Source organism: Lithobates pipiens, unplaced genomic scaffold, assembly GCF_037356315.1.
Source record: "Lithobates pipiens isolate NorthernLeopardFrog02 unplaced genomic scaffold, aLitPip1_a1.2 Scaffold_146, whole genome shotgun sequence".
NCBI classification, from domain to species: Eukaryota; Metazoa; Chordata; class Amphibia; order Anura; family Ranidae; genus Lithobates; species Lithobates pipiens.
The window spans coordinates 547,448-568,882 of NW_027507735.1; positions in this window are offsets into that span (position 1 = coordinate 547,448).

Consider the following 21,435-nt stretch of genomic DNA (forward strand, 5'->3'; position numbering starts at 1 on the left):
TGTCCTCCAGCCTCGATGTTCCCAGAGAACCGTCCCTGAAAATGTCCCGACTTGTCACATGACCGATTCTGAGGACAACCCGAAAAATGCGCCGATATCCAAATCATCCTAAAACTGGAGACTTTCCTCACTCAGCTCACTATCCTCTAGAGATCCGGGTGACTCGGATGAGGGCTCAGGCCGCACACAGCCCTCCTCTAGAAGGTAACGAGCCGAATGCGGAAAGTCTCCAGTTTTCGGATTTGGATTTCGGTGTATTTTTTGGGTTGTCCTCGGAATCGGTCATGTGACACGCCGGGGCAGTTTGGTTCTCCGGGAGAATTGATGAACGGAGATGGGATGTGGCAGCGGTGAGGAATCGGTGTAAACATGGTTCTGTGTACCCATCTGACCCCCTTCATGATCAGCCCATTGTTTGCTATTCAGCGCTGCGCTACTTTCCCTGGGAATTGCGCGGTCATGTGACGATGTACCCAAATGTCCTCTATATCATTTTCCCCAGGAATAGCGAGCGCTTCCTTCTCCTGGGATTTCCACTCTTTGCTGTGAGGAGTAAACATCGGCCGGGGGGCCGGGGGGGGGGGGCTTTGTATACACAGGTGGGAATGTTTACTAACAGCGGGACTCACAACATCCTGTGTACACAGCGGGGGAGGGGGGCATGGTGTGTCCCTGTATCTGCGTTTGGCTAGAAAATGTTTAGCTGGCAGCACCAATGGGCTCGATCGTACGCCCAACAACAAATCCGGCACACAAAGGGTGCCGCCGCGCCGACTATGTGTTACCAACAGACCGAAGAACACGTCATATAAAGTCCACCAAGTGCAGACGCTGGAAGGTGAACCTCCGCCCCGGTCTCAAGTCTTCTGCCGACTCTAACAGGTTTTCTTCTAAGATTGTCCTGTATTTGTCTCCATCCATCTTCCCATCAACTCTGACCAGCTTCCCTGTCCCTGCTGAAGAAAACCATCCCCACCACATGATGCTGCCACCACCATGTCTCACGGTGGGGATGGTGTGTTCGGGGGATGGGCGGTGTTAGTTTCCCCCACACATAGCGTTTTGCTTTTAGGCCATAAAGTAGAATTTTGGTCTCCTCTGACCAGATCACCTTCTTCCACATGTTTGCTGCCCCCTCCCCCACATGGCTTCTCACAAACTACAAACAGGACTTCTTATGACTTTCTTCCTCCAATGTCTTTCTTCTTGTCAGTCTTCCATAAAGGGCAGATTTGTGGAGAGACGACTAATAGTTGTCCTGTGGACAGATTCTCCCCCCTGAGCTGTGGATCTCTGCAGCTCCTCCAGAGTTACCATGGACCTCTTGGCTCTTCTCTGATGAATGCTCTCCTTGCCCGGCCCGGTCAGTTTAGGTGGACGGCCGTGTCTTGGTAGGTTTGCGGTTGTGCCCATACTCTTTCCATTTTCCGATGATGGATTGAACAGAACTCCGTGAGATGGTCAAAGTTTGGGAGATTTTATTATAACCCAACCCTGCTTTATACTTCTCCACAACGTCATCCCTGACCTGCCTGGTGTGTTCCTTGGCCTTCATGATGCTGTTTGTTCACTAAGGTTCTCTAACAATCCTCTGAGGGCTTCACAGAACAGCTGTATTTATACTGAGATTAAATGACACACAGGTGGACTCTATTTACTAATTAGGTGACTTCCGAAGGCAATTGGTTCCACTAGATTTTAGTTGGGGGTATCAGAGTAAAGGGGGCGCCATACAAATGCCCCTTCCCCCACACTTTTCACATATTTATTTGTATCATTTATCATTTTCCTTCCACTTCACAATTATGTGACACTTTGTGTTGGTCCATCACATAAAATCCCAATAAAATACATTTATGGTTTTTCGGTGTAACATGAGAAGATGTGGGGAATGTCAGGGGGTATGAATACTTTTTCCAGGCACTGTATAAGGACACAATAATGGTGCAATACGTCTAAAAAGCTGAATTGCTATTTAATATAAAAATATTGCACTCACAATAGTTAAATTATAAATAAGCATAATAAGAAATGGACACGACATGTGATGTGCTTATGTTCCATCTTACGCGTTTCGTCATAATCTGCCGTTTTCAGAGGTGTGGCGGCCGGATATAAAGACACTGTATACACAAAGTGGACCCGAAATGACCTGTTTTCATGTTTTATATATGAGGTGATTGTAGATGTATTATTGCAATTGTGACAGAGAAAACAGAAGTCAAGTATCTCATGTTTTATGTAGAATCTTGCCCTGATTTGGTTGGGTTTATTTTTTCCTTTATTTTTAATTTCATGATCTTTGCGGGTCGCGTAGATTAAAATAAATTTTTCCAGGTTTTGGAACGCATCGTGAACAAAGCAAGGTCCATGAAGACATGGATGAGCGAGTTTGGGGTGGAGGAAATTGACCGGCCTGCACAGAGTCCTGACCTCAACCTGATAGAACACCTTTGGGATGAATTAGAGCGGAGACTGTGGTCCAGACCTTCTCATCCAACATCAGTGCCTGACCTCACAGATGCTCTTATGGAAGAATGGTCAGACATTCCCCATAGACACCCTCCTAAACCTTGTGGACGGCCTTCCCAGAAGAGGTGAAGCTGTTATAGCTGCAAATGGCCAACACAATATTGAACCCTCCGGACTAAGACTGGGGGGGTCATTACAGGTCATGTGTGTGTGAAGGCAGGCGTCCCAATACTTTTGGGAATATAGTGCGTGTAGGGACGGCATCGGGAAAACGAGGCGACGGCAATAAAGTCCACAGACACTTCTGGCGTTGTGCCCGCGCTATTCCAGAAATGTCGGGTCACCGGACCCTCAGCTATTCCAGCGCTAAGAATGTGCGGAATTTACTAACAACCCCCCTCCCCCCCCTTCAGACAGACAGCAGACTCCACAACTGCAAGACATCGCATCACCAACATTGTCTGTCCTCTGGGGGCGCCCTTCTGATGTAATGTCAGTGTCTGTCCTCTGGGGGCGCCCTTCTGATGTAATGTCAGTGTCTGTCCTCTGGGGGCACCCTTCTGATGTAATGTCAGTGTCTGTCCTCTGGGGACGCCCTTCTGATGTAATGTCAGTGTCTGTCCTCTGGGGGCGCCCTTCTGATGTAATGTCAGTGTCTGTCCTCTGGGGACGCCCTTCTGATGTAATGTCAGTGTCTGTCCTCTGGGGGCGCCCTTCTGATGTAATGTCAGTGTCTGTCCTCTGGGGGCGCCCTTCTGGTGTAATGTCAGTGTCTGTCCTCTGGGGACGCCCTTCTGATGTAATGTCGGTGTCTGTCCTCTGGGGGCGCCCTTCTGGTGTAATGTCAGTGTCTGTCCTCTGGGGGCGCCCTTCTGATGTAATGTCAGTGTCTGTCCTCTGGGGACGCCCTTCTGATGTAATGTCAGTGTCTGTCCTCTGGGGGCGCCCTTCTGATGTAATGTCAGTGTCTGTCCTCTGGGGGCGCCCTTCTGATGTAATGTCAGTGTCTGTCCTCTGGGGGCGCCCTTCTGGTGTAATGTCAGTGTCTGTCCTCTGGGGGCGCCCTTCTGATGTAATGTCAGTGTCTGTCCTCTGGGGACGCCCTTCTGATGTAATGTCAGTGTCTGTCCTCTGGGGACGCCCTTCTGATGTAATGTCAGTGTCTGTCCTCTGGGGGCGCCCTACTGATGTAATGTCAGTGTCTGTCCTCTGGGGGCGCCCTTCTGATGTAATGTCAGTGTCTGTCCTCTGGGGGCACCCTTCTGATGTAATGTCAGTGTCTGTCCTCTGGGGACGCCCTTCTGATGTAATGTCAGTGTCTGTCCTCTGGGGGCGCCCTTCTGATGTAATGTCAGTGTCTGTCCTCTGGGGGCGCCCTACTGATGTAATGTCAGTGTCTGTCCTCTGGGGACGCCCTTCTGATGTAATGTCAGTGTCTGTCCTCTGGGGGCACCCTTCTGATGTAATGTCAGTGTCTGTCCTCTGGGGGCGCCCTTCTGATGTAATGTCGGGGTCTGTCCTCTGGGGGCGCCCTTCTGATGTAATGTCAGTGTCTGTCCTCTGGGGGCGCCCTTCTGATGTAATGTCGGTGTCTGTCCTCTGGGGATGCCCTTCTGATGTAATGTCAGTGTCTGTCCTCTGGGGGCGCCCTTCTGATGTAATGTCGGTGTCTGTCCTCTGGGGATGCCCTTCTGATGTAATGTCAGTGTCTGTCCTCTGGGGGCGCCCTTCTGATGTAATGTCAGTGTCTGTCCTCTGGGGGCGCCCTTCTGATGTAATGTCAGTGTCTGTCCTCTGGGGATGCCCTTCTGATGTAATGTCAGTGTCTGTCCTCTGGGGGCGCCCTTCTGATGTAATGTCAGTGTCTGTCCTCTGGGGGCACCCTTCTGATGTAATGTCAGTGTCTGTCCTCTGGGGACGCCCTTCTGATGTAATGTCAGTGTCTGTCCTCTGGGGGCGCCCTACTGATGTAATGTCAGTGTCTGTCCTCTGGGGACGCCCTTCTGATGTAATGTCAGTGTCTGTCCTCTGGGGGCACCCTTCTGATGTAATGTCGGGGTCTGTCCTCTGGGGACGCCCTTCTGATGTAATGCCGGGGTCTGTCCTCTGGGGACACCCTTCTAATGTAATGTCAGTGTCTGTCCTCTGGGGGCACCCTTCTGATGTAATGTCAGTGTCTGTCCTCTGGGGGCACCCTTCTGATGTAATGCCGGGGTCTGTCCTCTGGGGACACCCTTCTAATGTAATGTCAGTGTCTGTCCTCTGGGGGCGCCCTTCTGATGTAATGTCAGTGTCTGTCCTCTGGGGGCACCCTTCTGATGTAATGCCGGGGTCTGTCCTCTGGGGACACCCTTCTGATGTAATGTCAGTGTCTGTCCTCTGGGGGCGCCCTACTGATGTAATGTCAGTGTCTGTCCTCTGGGGACGCCCTTCTGATGTAATGTCAGTGTCTGTCCTCTGGGGGCGCCCTTCTGATGTAATGTCAGTGTCTGTCCTCTGGGGGCGCCCTTCTGATGTAATGTCAGTGTCTGTCCTCTGGGGGCGCCCTACTGATGTAATGTCAGTGTCTGTCCTCTGGGGACGCCCTTCTGATGTAATGTCAGTGTCTGTCCTCTGGGGGCACCCTTCTGATGTAATGTCAGTGTCTGTCCTCTGGGGGCACCCTTCTGATGTAATGTCAGTGTCTGTCCTCTGGGGGCGCCCTACTGATGTAATGTCAGTGTCTGTCCTCTGGGGACGCCCTTCTGATGTAATGTCAGTGTCTGTCCTCTGGGGGCGCCCTTCTGATGTAATGTCAGTGTCTGTCCTCTGGGGGCGCCCTTCTGATGTAATGTCAGTGTCTGTCCTCTGGGGGCGCCCTACTGATGTAATGTCAGTGTCTGTCCTCTGGGGACGCCCTTCTGATGTAATGTCAGTGTCTGTCCTCTGGGGGCACCCTTCTGATGTAATGTCAGTGTCTGTCCTCTGGGGACGTCCTTCTGATGTAATGTCAACCAACCACCACCTACCGCTAACCGACACCAACCACCACCTACTGCTAACCCACACCAACCACCACCTACCGCTAACTGACACCAACCACAACCAGGAGATGAGGGCCCCCAGAGAATTGGCTCCTCACTTTCCCTTCTCTCCAGGGGCCCAGGAGACGAGGGGCCCCAGAGAATTGGCTCCTCACTTTCCCTTCTCTCCAGGGGCCCAGGAGGTGAGGGGCCCCAGAGAATTGGCTCCTCCCTTTCCCTTCTCTCCAGGGGCCCAGGAGATGAGGGCTCCCAGAGAATTGGCTCCTCCCTTTCCCTTTTCTCCAGGGGCCCAGGAGGTGAGGGCCCCCAGAGAATTTGCTCCTCCCTTTCCCTTCTCTCCAGGGGCCCAGGAGGTGAGGGGCCCCAGAGAATTGGCTCCTCCCTTTCCTTTCTCTCCAGGGGCCCAGGAGGTGAGGGGCCCCAGAGAATTTGCTCCTCCCTTTCCCTTCTCTCCAGGGGCCCAGGAGGTGAGGGGCTCCAGAGAATTGGCTCCTCCCTTTCCCTTCTCTCCAGGGGCCTAGGAGGTGAGGGGCCCCAGAGAATTGTCTCCTCCCTTTCCCTTCTCTTCAGGGGCCCCAGAGAATTGGCTCCTCCCTTTCCCTTCTCTCCAGGGTCCCAGGAGGTGAGGGGCCCCAGAGAATTGGCTCCTCCATTTCCCTTCTCTCCATGGGCCCAGGAGACGAGGGCCCCCAGAGAATTGGCTCCTCCCTTTCCCTTCTCTCCAGGGGCCAAAGAGGTGAGGGCTCCCAGAGAATTGGCTCCTCCCTTTCCCTTCTCTCCAGGGGCCCAGGAGACGAGGGCCCCCAGAGAATTGGCTGCTCCCTTTTCCTTCTCTCCAGGGGCCCAGGAGACGAGGGCCCCCAGAGAATTGGCTCCTCCCTTTCCCTTCTCTCCAGGGGCCTAGGAGATGAGGGCCCCCAGAGAATTGGCTCCTCCCTTTCCCTTCTCTCCAGGGGCCCAGGAGGTGAGGGGCCCAAGAGAATTGGCTCCTCCCTTTCCCTTCTCTCCAGGGGCCCAGGAGACGAGGGCCCCCAGAGAATTGGCTCCTCCCTTTCCCTTCTCTCCAGGGGCCTAGGAGATGAGGGCCCCCAGAGAATTGGCTCCTCCCTTTCCCTTCTCTCCAGGGGCCTAGGAGATGAGGGCCCCCAGAGAATTGGCTCCTCCCTTTCCCTTTTCTCCAGTGGCCCAGGAGACGAGGGCTCCCAGAGAATTGGCTGCTCCCTTTTCCTTCTCTCCAGGGGCCCAGGAGATGAGGGCCCCCAGAGAATTGGCTCCTCCCTTTCCCTTCTCTCCAGGGGCCCAGGAGGTGAGGGGCCCAAGAGAATTGGCTCCTCCCTTTCCCTTCTCTTCAGGGGCCCCAGAGAATTGGCTTCTACCTTTCCCTTCTCTCCAGGGGCCCAGGAGGTGAGGGTGCTCAGAGTGACAGTTCCGCCCTTGTCTGCAAAGAAGACCAACATATTCGGGGCCCCTAGAGTAATGAGGGGCCCCAGTGTTGGCTTCTCCCTTGCCATTCTCTCATCTGATAGGCTTGTCACACTTGCTGGTCCCCTATGGGGCCCCTGTGAATGGAGGTATTAGGGGCCCAGGTGCTGTGACCCCCCCCCTCTCTCGGAGTCCTGGACTCGTGTTTCTGGGACTTGGCGGAAGATTTTGGCCCATGCTCCATTGTTTATATCCCTGTCTATGATTTTGTTATATATCAGCATTTCCCGAGAGCCATGGCTTGTATCACCGCGGCGCACCCCCCTCCGCCTGTAATATGTCACCGTTGTGCACTGACCCCCCCCCTCCCCCATTATCCGGATAGGATGTGCAGCCATCAACTAGACAAACACAGATGACACTAAAAGCTTCCTGTGCGGCGGAATATTCCGGAGGATGGCAAATACATGGCGGGGGGCGCCGAGACATCGATCTGCCCCTCCATCTCCATCTGTCCCCGACAGTGTCATCATCTATGGCAGAGCCGGGGGCAATCGGGGGGCCCGGGGGAGGGGGGGGGCCCGGGAGCCGCCAGCGCGTCTCTCAGACAAGGAAGATGGAGAGCGACGTCATCGCGCCAATCCTGAGGGAGACACAAAGAGGACCGGTCGTGGCTCTGGGCGGGTTTAGGGCTCATAAACACGGGCAATAAATTCTCTGCCATTACATTTTCTCTTTTTTTGTGGCGTTCTGAACGCAGGTCTCTCAGCTGATGCGTTTCACCCCCCCCCCCCGCCCACTTCCTGCGCCTTCGCTTTTTATCAAATCTTTTTAATTAAACAACAAAAAAAACAAGAAGTGACTTCGAGTTCCTCAATCACAGCGGAGATCTATTTCTTGTCACATAGAGGAAGTTCTCATCCCTCCTGTCATTTCCTGCGATGAAGACGATAAACTCACCAGAAAACAGACAAATATTCTCCACTGCGGGGGGGGGGGGGGGCATCTACTCATCGGTGCCCACTCCTCATGGGGCCCCCTAAACCCCCATCTCTGGGGATTACAAAAACAAAATCCTCACCAACGCCAAGGGCATTCGGGATTGAGTGTAATCAGTGACGGGGCACGTTTATCTGGTGCCCAGGGCAAAAAAGCAAACTGCCCCCCCCCCCCCCCCCCCAAGCTATGGTTTAAGTTTCAGCAGTAATAACTCCCAGCATTGGTGTCAGTGGTGGCAATAATAACCCCCCCAAGTGTTGATGCCAGTTTACACGATAACAACCCCCAGCATTGGTGCAAGTTTTCACAGTAATAACTCCCAGAGTTGGTGCCAGCTTCAACAATAACCCCCCCCAGCATTGATGCCAGCTTTCACAATAATAAGCCCCAGCATCAGGGCCAGTTTACACATTAATAACCCCCTAACGTTGGTGCCAGCTTCCACAATAATAACCCCCCCCCCAGTGTTGGTGCCAGCTTCGACAATAAGAACCCACAATATTGGTGCAAACTTCTACAATACTCACCCCCCAGTATTGGTGCCAGCTTCCACAATAACACACAATATTGGTGCCAGCTTCCAGAATAATAACCCCCAGCATTGGTGCCAGTTTACACAATAATAACCCCCAGCATTGGTGCCAGGTTACACAAAAACCCCCAGAATTGGTGCCAGGTTACACAATAACCCCCAGCATTGGTGCCAGGTTACACAATAACCCCCAGCATTGGTGCCAGGTTACACAATAACCCCCAGCATTGGTGCCAGTTTCCACAATAATAACTGCCAGAATTGGTGCCAGCTTCCACAATAATAACCCCCAATATTGGTGCCAGCTTCCACAATAATAACCCCCAATATCGGTGCCAGCTTCCACAATAATAACCCCCACTATTGGTGCCAGCTTCCAGAATAAGAACCCCCAGTATTGGTGCCAGCTTCCACAATAATAACCCCCAATATTGGTGGCAGCTTCCACAATAATAACCCCCAGTATTGGGGGCAGCTTTAACAAAACAAACCCCCAGTATTGGTGCCAGCTTCCACAAAACCCCCAATATTGGTGCCAGCTTCCACAATAATAACCCCCAGTATTGGTGCCAGCTTACACAATAATAACCCCAAGCATTGGTGCCAGGTCACACAATTATAACCCCCAGTATTGGTGCCAGCTTCCCCAATAAAAACCCATAGCATTGGTGCCAGTTTACACAATAATAACCCCAAGCATTGATGCTAGGTTCCACAATAATAACTCCCAGCATTGGTGCCAGTTTACACAATAATAACCCTCAGCTTTGGTGCCAACTTCTCCAATAATAACTCCCCCAGTATTGGTGCCAGCTTCTACAATAATAATCCCCAGTATTGATGCCAGCTTCCACAATAACCCCAATATTGGTGGCAGCTTCTGCAATAATGTGCCAGCTTCCACAATAATAACCCCCAGCATTGGTTCCAGGGTATTGGGATACAATAGAGGGATGTAGAGGGGAATTGGGGTACAATAGAGGGATAGGAGTATTGGGGGAACAATAGAAAAATGTAGAGGGGGATTGGGGTACAATAGAGAGATGTAGAGGGGGACTGAGGTACAATAGAGGGATGGGGGTATTGAGGTACAATAGAGGGATGTAGAAGGGGGATTGGGGTACAATAGAGAGGTGTAGAGGGGGATTGAGGTACAAAAATGTAGAGGGATGATTGGGGTACAACAGAGGGATGTAGAGGAGGACTGGGGTACAATATAGAGATGTAGAGGAGGATTGGGGTACAATAGAGGGATGCAGAGGGAGATTAGGGTACAATAAAAGGATTTAGAGGGATTATTGGGGTACAACAGCGGTAAGTAGAGGGGAGATTGGGGTACAATAGAAGGAGGATTGGGGTACAATAGAGGGAATAGAGGGAGATTGGGGTAAAAAAGAGGAATTTGGAGGAGGATATGGGTACAATAGAGGGATGAAGACGGGGACTTGGGTACAATAGAGGGATGGGGGGTTATCGCGGTACAATAGAGGTATGTAGAGGAGGATTGGGGTACAACAAGGATTGGGGTGGGTATAACAGAGGGGTGTAGAGAAGAATTGGGGTACAATAGAGGGATGTAGAGGGGAGGTTGGGGTAAAATAGAAGGATGTAGAGGAGGATAGGGGTACAACAGAGGGATGGAGGGTCTTGGGGTAAAAAAGAGAGATGTAGAGGAGGATTAGGGTACAATAGAGGGATGGGGGTATTGGGGTACAATAGAGGGATGGGGGGTTATCACGGTACAATAGAGGTATGTAGAGGAGGATTGGGGTACAACAAGGATTGGGGTGGGTATAACAGAGGGGTGTAGAGAAGGATTGGGGTACAATAGAGGGATGTAGTGGAGAATTGTGGTACAATCGAGAGATGTATAAGAGGATAGGGGTACAATAGAGAGATGTAGAGGGGGATTGGGGTACAATAGAGGGATGTAGAGGGGGGTTGGGGTACAATAGAAGGAACGTACATGGCAGGGGGCGGCGCAGAGGCGGGTGGAGACAGGGAAGTACCGGAAGGGGCCGGCACAGAGGCAGGTGGAGACAAAGAGCTGGCGGAAGGGGCCGGCACAGAGGTGGGTGGAGACAAGGAGGTGCCGGAAGGGGCCGGCACAGAGGCGGGTGGAGACAAGGAGGTGCCGGAAGGGGCCGGCACAGAGGCGGGTGGAGACAAGGAGGTGCCGGAAGGGGCCGGCACAGAGGCGGGTGGAGACAAGGAGGTGCCGGAAGGGACCGGCACAGAGGCGGGTGGAGACAAAGAACTGCCGGAAGGGGCCGGAACAGAGGTGGGTGGAGACAAGGAGGTGCCAGAAGGGGCCGGCACAGAGGCGGGTGGAGACAAAGAGCTGCCGGAAGGGGCAGACACAGAGGCGGGTGGAGACAAGGAGGTGCCAGAAGGGGCCGGCACAGAGGCGGGTGGAGACAAAGAGCTGCCGGAAGGGGCAGACACAGAGGCGGGTGGAGACATAGAGCTGCCAGAAGGGGCCGGCACAGAGGCGGGTGGAGAAAAGGAGGTGCCAGAAGGGGCCGGCACAGAGGCGGGTGGAGACAAGGAGGTGCCGGAAGGGGCCGGCACAGAGGCGGGTGGATTGAAGGAGGCTCCGGAAGGGGCCAGAATAGAGGCTGGTGGAGACAAGGCGGTGCCAGAAGGGGCTAGCACAGAGGGGGCTGGAGACAAGGAGGTGCTGGAAGGGGCCGGCGCAGAAGCGGGTGGAGACAAGGAGGTGCCGGAAGGGGCCGGCACAGAGGTGAGTGGAGTCAAGGAGGTGCCGGCTGGGGCCAGCACAGAGGTGGGTGGAGACAAAGAAGTGCAGGCACTAGGAAAGAGTAGATGGGTGACAGTCAGGAAGGGTAGAGGGGGAAGTGCCAGGGTGTCAGGGCTGGCTTAGCCCTTCCTTCTCTGGGCTGGTTGCTCAGCTGTCGGCTATTTGCCAGCTCTCATCTCTCTCCACTGTTACCAGCTGTTCCTGATGATGTTCGTCTGACCTGCCTACTTAAAGCCTTCCAGCTCATTTCACCTCTGCCTTCGCCTTGGTCACATCACAAGAAACCATCTCCTGCGGTTCTGTTTAAAGACTGGCTTGCTGACATCCCTTCTGGCTCCTTATCCTGCTTGCTGTTGCTCTACTTGGATCCCTGACTTCTGGCCTGGCTGATTACCCGATCTGGTTATTGTACGCTCCATCGAGTGACATTGGTGATCCCAGTCAGGGACCAGCACTGCTGGAGCTGAGAGACTCACCTAGCTGCAGGTGGAAGAACTCCTCCAGTGAGAGTGGGGGGGGGGGGGAAGCAAAAGGAAAGGAAAGACAGATTCTGGTGGTAGGGGACTCAATTCTTTGTTACAGATTGGCTTCTCTGTCCTTCTAAGACCTGAAGTGCCGAACTGTATGTTGTCTACCAGGTGCTCGGGTTCGCCACATCACGGATCTGGTAGACAGATTACTGGGAGGGGCTGGGGAAGACCCGGTTGTCATGGTGCACGTTGGCACCAATGACAAAGTCAGAGGCAGATGGAGTGTCCTAAAGAACGATTTTAGGGACTTGGGAGCTAAAAAGGTCCGCCCCAGGTGCCACACAGGATGGGGTGTTGGTGGAGTCGCTATGAGGTTGCGCTCCACACCCGGGTCGGGTGACTGTCAGAAACCATGAATCAGGCCAAGACAGAAGTACAGTTAAATCCCACTTGTTTAATAATAAATGAAAAAAAGAACAAATGTAGTCAAAACATAACCAAAGTTCAGTAACCGGAACGGATAGTCAGACAAGCCAGAAGTCAGGGATCAATGTAGTGGAACAGCAAGCAGGATCTGGAGCCAGAAGGGATGTCAGCATAGCAAGTCTTGAACAGGATTGCAGGAGATGTTTCTGTGATGTTGACCATGGCAAAGGCAGAAATCCTCTAGGCTGGATGGCTTAAGTAGGCAGGACTGACGAGCAGGATCATCAACAGGTGAGTAACTGTGGAGAGATGGGAGCTGGCAATTAGCCGACAGCTGAGTGGCCAGCTCAGAGAAGGAAGGGCCGAGCCCAACCCTGACAGTCTCCCCTCCTCAACGACTCCTCCCCCTCGGAGGACCACCAGGCTTGAGGGGAAAACGTCTATGGAAATCACGGAGGAGGACAGGGGCATGTACGTCCGAGGATGAGACCCAAGAGCGTTCCTCCGGACCGTACTCCTTGCAATGCACCAGGTACTGTATGTGCCCACGGAACCTACCGGAGTCAACAATGGACTGTACTTCATACTCCTCATGGTTCTCAACCTGTACAGGGTGAGGACGTGGCACCGAGGTGGTAAAACAGTTGCAGACCAAAGGTTTTAATAAGGAGACATGAAATATATTCGAAATACGCATACTAGGAGGAAGGTCCAACGCATAAGCACTGGGTTAATCCTGCAAAGAATACGGAAAGGCCCAATAAACCGAGGTGAGAACTTCAGTGAGGGAACACGAAGCCGGAGGTTGGGAGATGACAGCCGGACCCTGTCCCCAACCTGGTAGGAAGGCGCAGGCAGGCGTCTGCGGTCAGCATGGAGTTTGTACCTATCATTAGCATGACGCAAAGCCTCCTGGACTTGTACCCAAGTGGAACGAAGACCACGGAGATGCTCCTCTAATGCAGGAATACTCTGCGGAACAAACGAGTCAGGTAACATGGAAGGTTGGAAACCATAATTCACCATAAATGGAGACAATCGGGAGGCAGAATTCAAGGCACTTGTGAGGAAACTCTGCCCAAGGTAAGAGGTCAGACCAGTTGTTATGATGGTCAGAAATATAGCAACGTAGGAATTGCTCCAAGCACTGATTGGCTCGCTCTGCGGCCCCATTAGACTGCGGGTGATATGCAGAAGAGAACGCAAGCTGGATTCCCAACTGTGCACAAAAGGCTCGCCAGAACCAGGAGACAAACTGACTGCCCCTATCCGAGACAATCACCTTGGGTAGCCCATGTAAGAGAAAGATCTCCCGAGCAAAAATGGAGGCCAGTTCCTTAGAGGAAGGCAACTTCTTAAGTGGAATACAATGACACATCTTCGAGAACCGGTCAACCACCATAAGGATAACCGTGTTGCCCTGGGAGTTGGGCAATTCCACAATGAAATCCATAGACAGGTGAGTCCAGGGCCTCTCTCCATTGGGTATGGGTTGTAGGAGGCCCACTGGAAGGTGTGGTGGAGTCTTACTCTGAGCACACACGGGACAGGCAGCTATGAAGGCAGTAACATCAGCCCGTAGACTAGGCCACCAGAATTGTTGGGAGATGGCCCAAATGAGTTGATTCTTCCCAGGGTGGCCAGCAGCCTTGGGAGAATGGTAAGTCTGGAGCACTGCAGTACGGAGACTCTCTGGGACAAAGCAGAGGTCACAAGGTTTATCAGGAGGAGCATGGACCTGAGCAGCAAGAATTTTGTCACCCAAAGGAGAAGTGAGACTGGTGAGAACCGTAGCCAAGATACGATCAGGAGGAATCATAGGAACCGGAACCGACTCCGACTTGGAAGTGGAGGAAAATTGTGGTGACAAAGAGTCAGCCCTTACATTCTTAGTACCGGGTAAGAATGAGACAATGTAATTAAAGCTCGACAAGAAAAGAGCCCATCGCGCCCTTCTGGGAGAGAGTCGCTTAGCCTCAGACAAGAATGTGAGATTCTTATGGTCAGTAAGAATAAGAACGGGCACAGTGGTACCTTAGAGGAGATGTCTCCATTCTTTCTGGGCTAAAATGATCGCCAACAGCTCTCTGTCACCAATCTCATAATTGCACTCAGCAGGTGACAATTTCTTGGAAAAGTAGCCACACGGATGCATAGCGCTCTCAGAGTTAGGACGTTGAGACAGAAGGGCGCCAACTCCAGTCTCAGAAGTGTCAACTTCTAGGATAAAAGGCAACGTAGGATCAGGATGTGCCAACACAGGAGCAGAAACAAAGGCAGCCTTGAGAGTCTCAAAGACCTTAATGGACTCCGGAGACCAACTCTCTGGGTTACCGTCCTTTCTGGTCATATCAGTCAGAGGCTTGACCAGAGACGAGAAGTTACGAATAAATTTCCGATAGTAGTTGGCAAAGCCCAGGAAACGCTGCAGAGGACGTAAACCCACGGGTCGGGGCCACTGTAGGATTTATGAAAGTTTCTCTGGGTCCATCGAAAAAACCAGCAGTGGAAATGACAGCCCAGGAATGTAACCTGTTCACGATGGAACTCGCACTTCTCCAGTTTACAATAGAGATTGTTCTCTCTCAGTTTCTGAAGCACACGACAGACATCTGTGTGGTGGCTCTCCAGGGACTTGGAAAATATGAGGATATCATCAAGATAAATCATCACACACAACTGCAACAAATCTCGGAGGACATCATTAATAAATTCCTAGAAAACTGCCGGGGCGTTACAAAGGCCAAAATGCATTATGAGACAAACTACCGGCTTGACCTTTGTGAAAGACATTTTTAAAATCACGGTACTCCTCCGGCAGGGAGGGGAGTGAAGCGGTGCACAGGACCTTGGATACCTTCTGGAAGCATGTCTGCATTGTGGTGACCAGGAGAGAACCTCAGCACGGAGCCAATCAAGAGAGGGGTTGTGCCTCTGTATCCAAGCATAACCAATAACCAGCTGAAACTTAGGAGAAGAAATAACTTGGAATTGGATTATCTCATGGTGAAGAGCCCCTATGGCCATGGACAACGGAACCGTCTCATGAGTCACATGGGCAGGCTGTAAAGGTCTCCCGTCAGGAGCCTCAATGGCAAGTGGAGTGTCACGCAGCTGCAGCGGAATCGAGTGCTGCGAAACAAATGCAGCATCAATGAACAGGCCTGCAGCCCCAGAGTCGATTAGAGCCTGTATCTCGATGGACGACTCAGCCCAAGAAAGGGTGACCAAAACCAGGGGCTTATCCTTCTGGATAACTGGGGACGAAACAACGCCACCTAAGGTCTGTCCATGACAGGACCTCAAGGTTCGGGCGTTCCCTGGAGGGGTAGGACAAGACTTCAAAATGTGACCTGCCTGGCCACAATAAAGGCACAATCTCTCCCTCCTCCTAAAGGCTCTCTCATCCGCAGAGAGACGCGGGAAGCCCAGGTGCATGGGTTCATCTTCACTGACCAACTCGGTACCAGGAGGCATGGGAGGTGAGGGAGGCATGGGAGGTGAGGGAGGCATGGAAGGTGAGAGAGGCATGGGAGGTGAGGGAGGCATGGGAGGTGAGGGAGGCATGGAAGGTGAGGGAGGCATGGGAGGTGAGGGAGGCATGGGAGGTGAGGGAGGCATGGAAGGTGAGGGAGGCATGGGAGGTGAGGGAGGCATGGGAGGTGAGGGAGGTGAGGGAGGCACAGGAGGTGAGGGAGGATCAGGTGGGACTGCAAAGCTCCGAGACAAGCGTACAGGAGGCAAACACTCCTTAAAAGTAAGTCTTTCTCTGAGTCTGGAGTCAATGAGGATGGCAAACGTGATCAACGTCTCCAGCTCAGTGGGTATATCTCAGGCTGTTATCTCATCCTTGATGGTGTCCGATGAGAAAAAGCAGCCATGAGGGTCTCATTGCTCCATGCAACCTCTGCTGCCAGAGTACGAACTTCAATGGCGTAGTCGGCAACAGTTCTCGTACTCTGTTCGGTGGACATGAGGCACTTGGCAGCAGAAGCGGAGCGTGCGGAACGTCAAATACCCTTTTAAATGAAGCCACAAACTCAGGGTAGCTCAAGACAGGTTTTTGCGTCTCCCATAGAGGGTTAGCCCAGGCCAAGGCTCTCTCAGAAAGCAAAGAAATCACAAAACCTACTTTGCTTCTGTCCGTGGGAAACGCCTGGGGCAGCATTTCAAAGTATATCTCAACCTGGTTGAGAAACCCTCTGCATTGGACTGGATCACCCCCAAATCGCTGGGGAAGCGAAGCGGAACCAGACATATCTCTTATAGAGGTAATACTCAAGGCGGGTGCCTGCACAGAGACTGGCGCAGCAGCAGGGTCGGCCTGCAACATAGGTTGTGCCAGGATGGCCACAGTGAGAGATTCCAGGTGAGCCGCATGACTCAGGAACGTTTCTAACGCCAAGGCAAACTGATCCATGCGGTGATCCAGTTCATCCAATCTGGAAAAAATATTACCAACCAGTGGATTGACTGCATCTTCTAAATTCATGGCCTTCGCCTACTGAAACCATGAAACCAGACCGAGACAGAATTACAGTTAAATCACACTTGTTTAATAATTAAAGTAAAAAGTCCAATCTTGGTCAAAACATAGACAAAGTTCAGTAACCGGAACGGATAGTCAGCCAAGCCAAAAGTCAGGGATCAATGTAGTGGAACAGCAAGCAGGATCTGGAGCCAGAAGGGATGTCAGCATAGCAAGTCTTGAACAGGAACGCAGGAGATAGTCTCTGTGATGTTGACCAAGGCGAAGGCAGAGCTCCTCTGGACTGGACGGCTTAAGTAGACAGGACTGACAAGCAGGATATCATCAACAGCTGAGTAACTGTGGAAAGATATGAGCTGGCAATTAGACGACAGCTGAGCAGCCAGCTCAGAGAAGGAAGGGCTGAGCCCAGCCCACACAGTGACACCATCCAGAGGGTGGCAAGAGCTCTGGCTGCTCCTTTTGGCAGTTTTCTTTTAGCCAGACTTATGGCTGGGTGAAGGGTCCGGCCCGAGCTTTCGTTATTCAGGTGTTTGGCGAACATCCGAACAAACGGGTCATTCGACCGTTTGGCCCACTGAACCGACCACAATGCATTGCGGCGCTGAACAGTGCATTGCATGCCCTGATTGGCTGAAGCAGTGAAAGCTTCAGCCAATCAGTGCACAAAGCACTGTCAGAGTCATGATTGGACACTGTCATCATGACTTTATCCAATCATGGCTCATTCCCACCCCACAGTATAAAAGCATTCTTTCAATGGCAGCCATTTTCAGTGTGATTACGGCGTGGACAGAGATAGAACAGGGCTCTGTTCAGTGCCATCAGTTAGTTAGTGTGCTATACTGGGCTATTTTCCTTCAAGTGTCAGTGTAGAATATTAGTTTAGTGTCAGTCTAGGGATAGTGTGAGTGTAGCGAGGAGGATCATCATTCAGCTTTGCATAGTGTGTAGCGAGAGTAGGGATCGCTCAGATAGTTTCAGTGTAGTGTAGTGAGACCGTGTCAGTAATCTTTACATTAGTGTATAGCTAGCTACTGACAGTTCAGATAACGTCAGTGTTGTGACGGTTGAGCACCAGCTATTTGATTACATTACTGCCAGTTTAACGCCATATAGTTCTGTGCATCACTGTACATTTGGCACATTATATTGCAGTATATTATAGTGTATCCGTGGAGTGTGTCTGTGTAATGTGAGTACTCAAATTAAAGTGCACCAAACACCTCTTTACATTGATTAAAGTGCATCTACCTACAGATTTCCACTTCTTCTTTACATTTGCTTATAAGCCCCTCCCCCTCCCTCCCAATAATGTCTGGGAGGACAACAAGGAGAGGCAGCCGTTCCCTTGGCACTGTAAAGGGGTCAGCAACAAATGTGTCCACAGGCAAAAGTGGACGTGGTGTTCACTCCTCAGGCAGGGCATCATTTCCTCTGTTTAGTGAGTTTGCCCCGTGCTACCCAGCCACAGCATGCAGAGGTGGTGGTGGACTGGCTTACTGAACCTTCCTCATCCTCCTCATTCTCTGTCACACAATCAGAGACAAGTGTGCCGCCCCCTGCAGTTGCCAGAGTGGATAAACCTGCCTCCTTGTCCACATCTATTCCTGCCATACCCCCAACATTAGCCATGGAGGAGTCAGCTGAGTTAGTTGACCACAGCGTCAGCCACTTGCCCCTTGATGATGCCCGGCCATTACTGGATTCAGATGTGGGTTCTGAGGTTGAGGATGAGAGGAACACGAGCCTAGAGAGAGAGGAGAACACTGGTAGACAAATTGGCATTCATGTTCCCCAAGCCGCAGCGTAAGTTGTCTCCAGTGTTGATGAAGATGGAGATGATGAGGTCACTGATGTGACTCGGGTGCCAGATAGAGCAGAAGAGGAAACTGAAGGTGAGGTGGCACAACCCCAAGGAGGCCGACATCAAGAAAGAGTAAAGAGCAGCCACCCCATTCCATCACATTCTGCAGCTGGTATCTCCCGGCCCACTACCCAAAGCTCAGCTGTCGTGGGGCTTTTTCAGCACATCTGCAGCAGATCGCACTGTCGCTATCTGCAAACTGTGTCTCAGGCACATCAAACGTGGCAAAACACCAACCATTTGGGTACCACATGCTTAACAAGGTATTTAACGTCCAACCACTCAGCCCGTTGGCAAGAGCACCTAAAAGCCACACAAAAGAGGTACAAATCTGTCCCTCCTCCTCCTCCTTACCCACTTCAGTCTGCCCCTGCGAGTCATTACCTTTCAGCAGTCTCCACTGACAGGGATTATGGTATAGCACAGGGTGCCCCAGGACCTAGCAGCATATCTGCCAGCAACACACCACCAGCTGTAGACTGTAGCCGGCAAATTTCTCTGCCCCATCTGCTGCAGCCGGAAAAAACTACAGTCCCTGCCACCCATGTGCCCAGCGTCTGAATGCAGCTTGTCAAAGCTGTTGGCTCTTTAACTTCTGCCTTTCAGGCTGGTGGATTCTGCCCCTTCCGTGAATTTGCACAATGTGCTGTACCACAATGGCAGGTTCCCAGTCGCTACTACTTTTCACGTAAGGCCATTCCATCTCTCTACCATCACTTGGAAGGGAATGTTCTGGCACACTCATTGAGTGTTCTCTGTATTACGGGGAGCCAACAATTTAGTCGCAAGTGATTTTAAAATACTTTTTTTCCTGCACAAATGACACTTTGTGCAGGGACAGTTCTAAGCACCATAAACATGCGCCCCTTCACAGGCATACTATAGACACCCCCCAGGTATGACATTTAAAGGAATATTAAACTTTTATTGTTTCACTTTAATCATTATTAAAATCACTGCTCCTGAAAAAAGGCCGTTTTTAAAACTTTTTTTTTCATTGATCCATGTCCCCTGGGGCAGGACCCGGGTCCCCAAACACTTTTTAGGACAGTAACTTGCATATTAGCCTTTAAAATTAGCACTTTAGATTTCTCCCATAGACTTGTACAGGGTGTTCCGGCTTTTCGAATTTGCCGCGAACACCCCAAATTGTTCACTGTTCGCTGAACAGGCAAACAGGCAATGTTCGAGTCGAACTCGAAGCTCATCCCTACTGGTGACCCCACAATAAGGAGAAAACGTTTTCACAGAAGGGAATTTAACAAGACTCGTGGCCACTCATTAAAATTAGAAGAAAAGAGGTTTAACCTTAAACTACGTAGAGGGTTCTTTACTGTAAGAGCAGCAAGGATGTGGAATTCCCTTCCACAGGTGGTGGTCTCAGCGGGGGGCATTGATAGTGTAGCACTAACCCCCGAAGGAGCTGCTGGTTATTTTTGGGTTTACCGTTACCTTCTGTTCTCCTTGTGGCACGTCTAGGGGGTGTCCCGTGGTAGATGACCCAGTAACTCGAGACTGACAATAGATCCACTTGAATGGATTTTATTTGCAAAACTCAGACAATTGAACAGTCTTTCAACTTGGGATCAGAGGGTTGGGAAGGAGTTCAGGGTCTCTTAGTGTCAAAGTCAAAAATGTTGAAGAACTTGTTTACTTTGACTGCATCCAGAGAACAGCCAATCACAGCTGGAGGATCACTCAGGTTGGACAGTCCGTCTCTCACAAGGTCTCGCAGCCAACAAGGAGCTTCCTCAGGAACAAGTCTCTGCCACAGACGTTGTTGTAGAACATATAAGGAAACTAAACTTGAAACTCTTGTAGGATATCTGGATCTTTCAGCCCGGTTGGTGATATCCACAAGTCCGGATTCTCTCGGGTACTTCAGCCCTTCCAGGCTCTTGTTAAGAAAACCAACCCGTACGTGGTCTTCTTCTGAAGAGTCCTCCCCTGGAATGCTATGAAGTACACTGGGTCTCTCCCGAACCGGAGACGTCACCCAACCACCTCGGAATCCTCCTTTAGTTTCCTTGACTTGGGCTAGCCAGCCCCGAGATATTAAAGTCAGGTGGATCCGCACCCCAGGCCATACCCTTCCTGGGGGCTGGTCAGGAGGACCAGGACCATGTAATCAGCACTTCATACTGGACCGGAACCCCCCGAGCCACGTGACGTCTTCATCTTAAATACCCTCTCCCAGAGGTCACAGCGAGAGGGCCACTCCCACTGGGCGGGCTCCAAAAGAGAGTAACTTAAAGAGGAAGTAAACCCTGGATGAGTTTACTTCCTCTTTCATTCCCTGCAAAGGCAAAGCAGAATGGACTACTATGCATCGCATCGCATCGCATCGCATAGTAGTCCATTATGTGTCACTTACCTGACACAGGAGCCAGCGAAGTCACCGCTGTCCCCTGTAGTCCGCCGCATCCATCTTCTCGGTGGGTCTCGCAGCTCCGCCGCTGTCATTCGGCGAAGCCGCGATGACGTCACTCCCACGCATGTGCACGGGAGCCGAGACGCGCGGCATTGCGCGGCATCTTCGTTATCGAGGTGTCACGCTCAGTGCGCCTGCATGCGCCGTAGACAGGTGGTGGCTGTCTTCGGGCAAATATCTCCTAAACCGTATAGGTTTGGGAGATATTTCTTGGACCTACAGGTAAGCCTTAATCTAGGCTCACCTGTAGGTCACCCGACCAGACCATAGTTCCATGCCTGCTAAAAGAGACAGCGCCCCCTTGTGGCCAGGCTGGACATCTCACAGTCCAGTCAGACTGATGCAGAGGTCCAATTTAGACAAATAAACCCAAATCAAACTGTAGTTTAGGTAAAGTTTAACTTTGAAAAACCACATAGCGTGTGCTCTTCAGGAGCCGCCGCTACAATAGTTTCAAGAAACTATTAGATAATCACCTGAATGACCGCAACATACATGATATACAATGTAATGCTGACATATAATCACACAACATACATGATA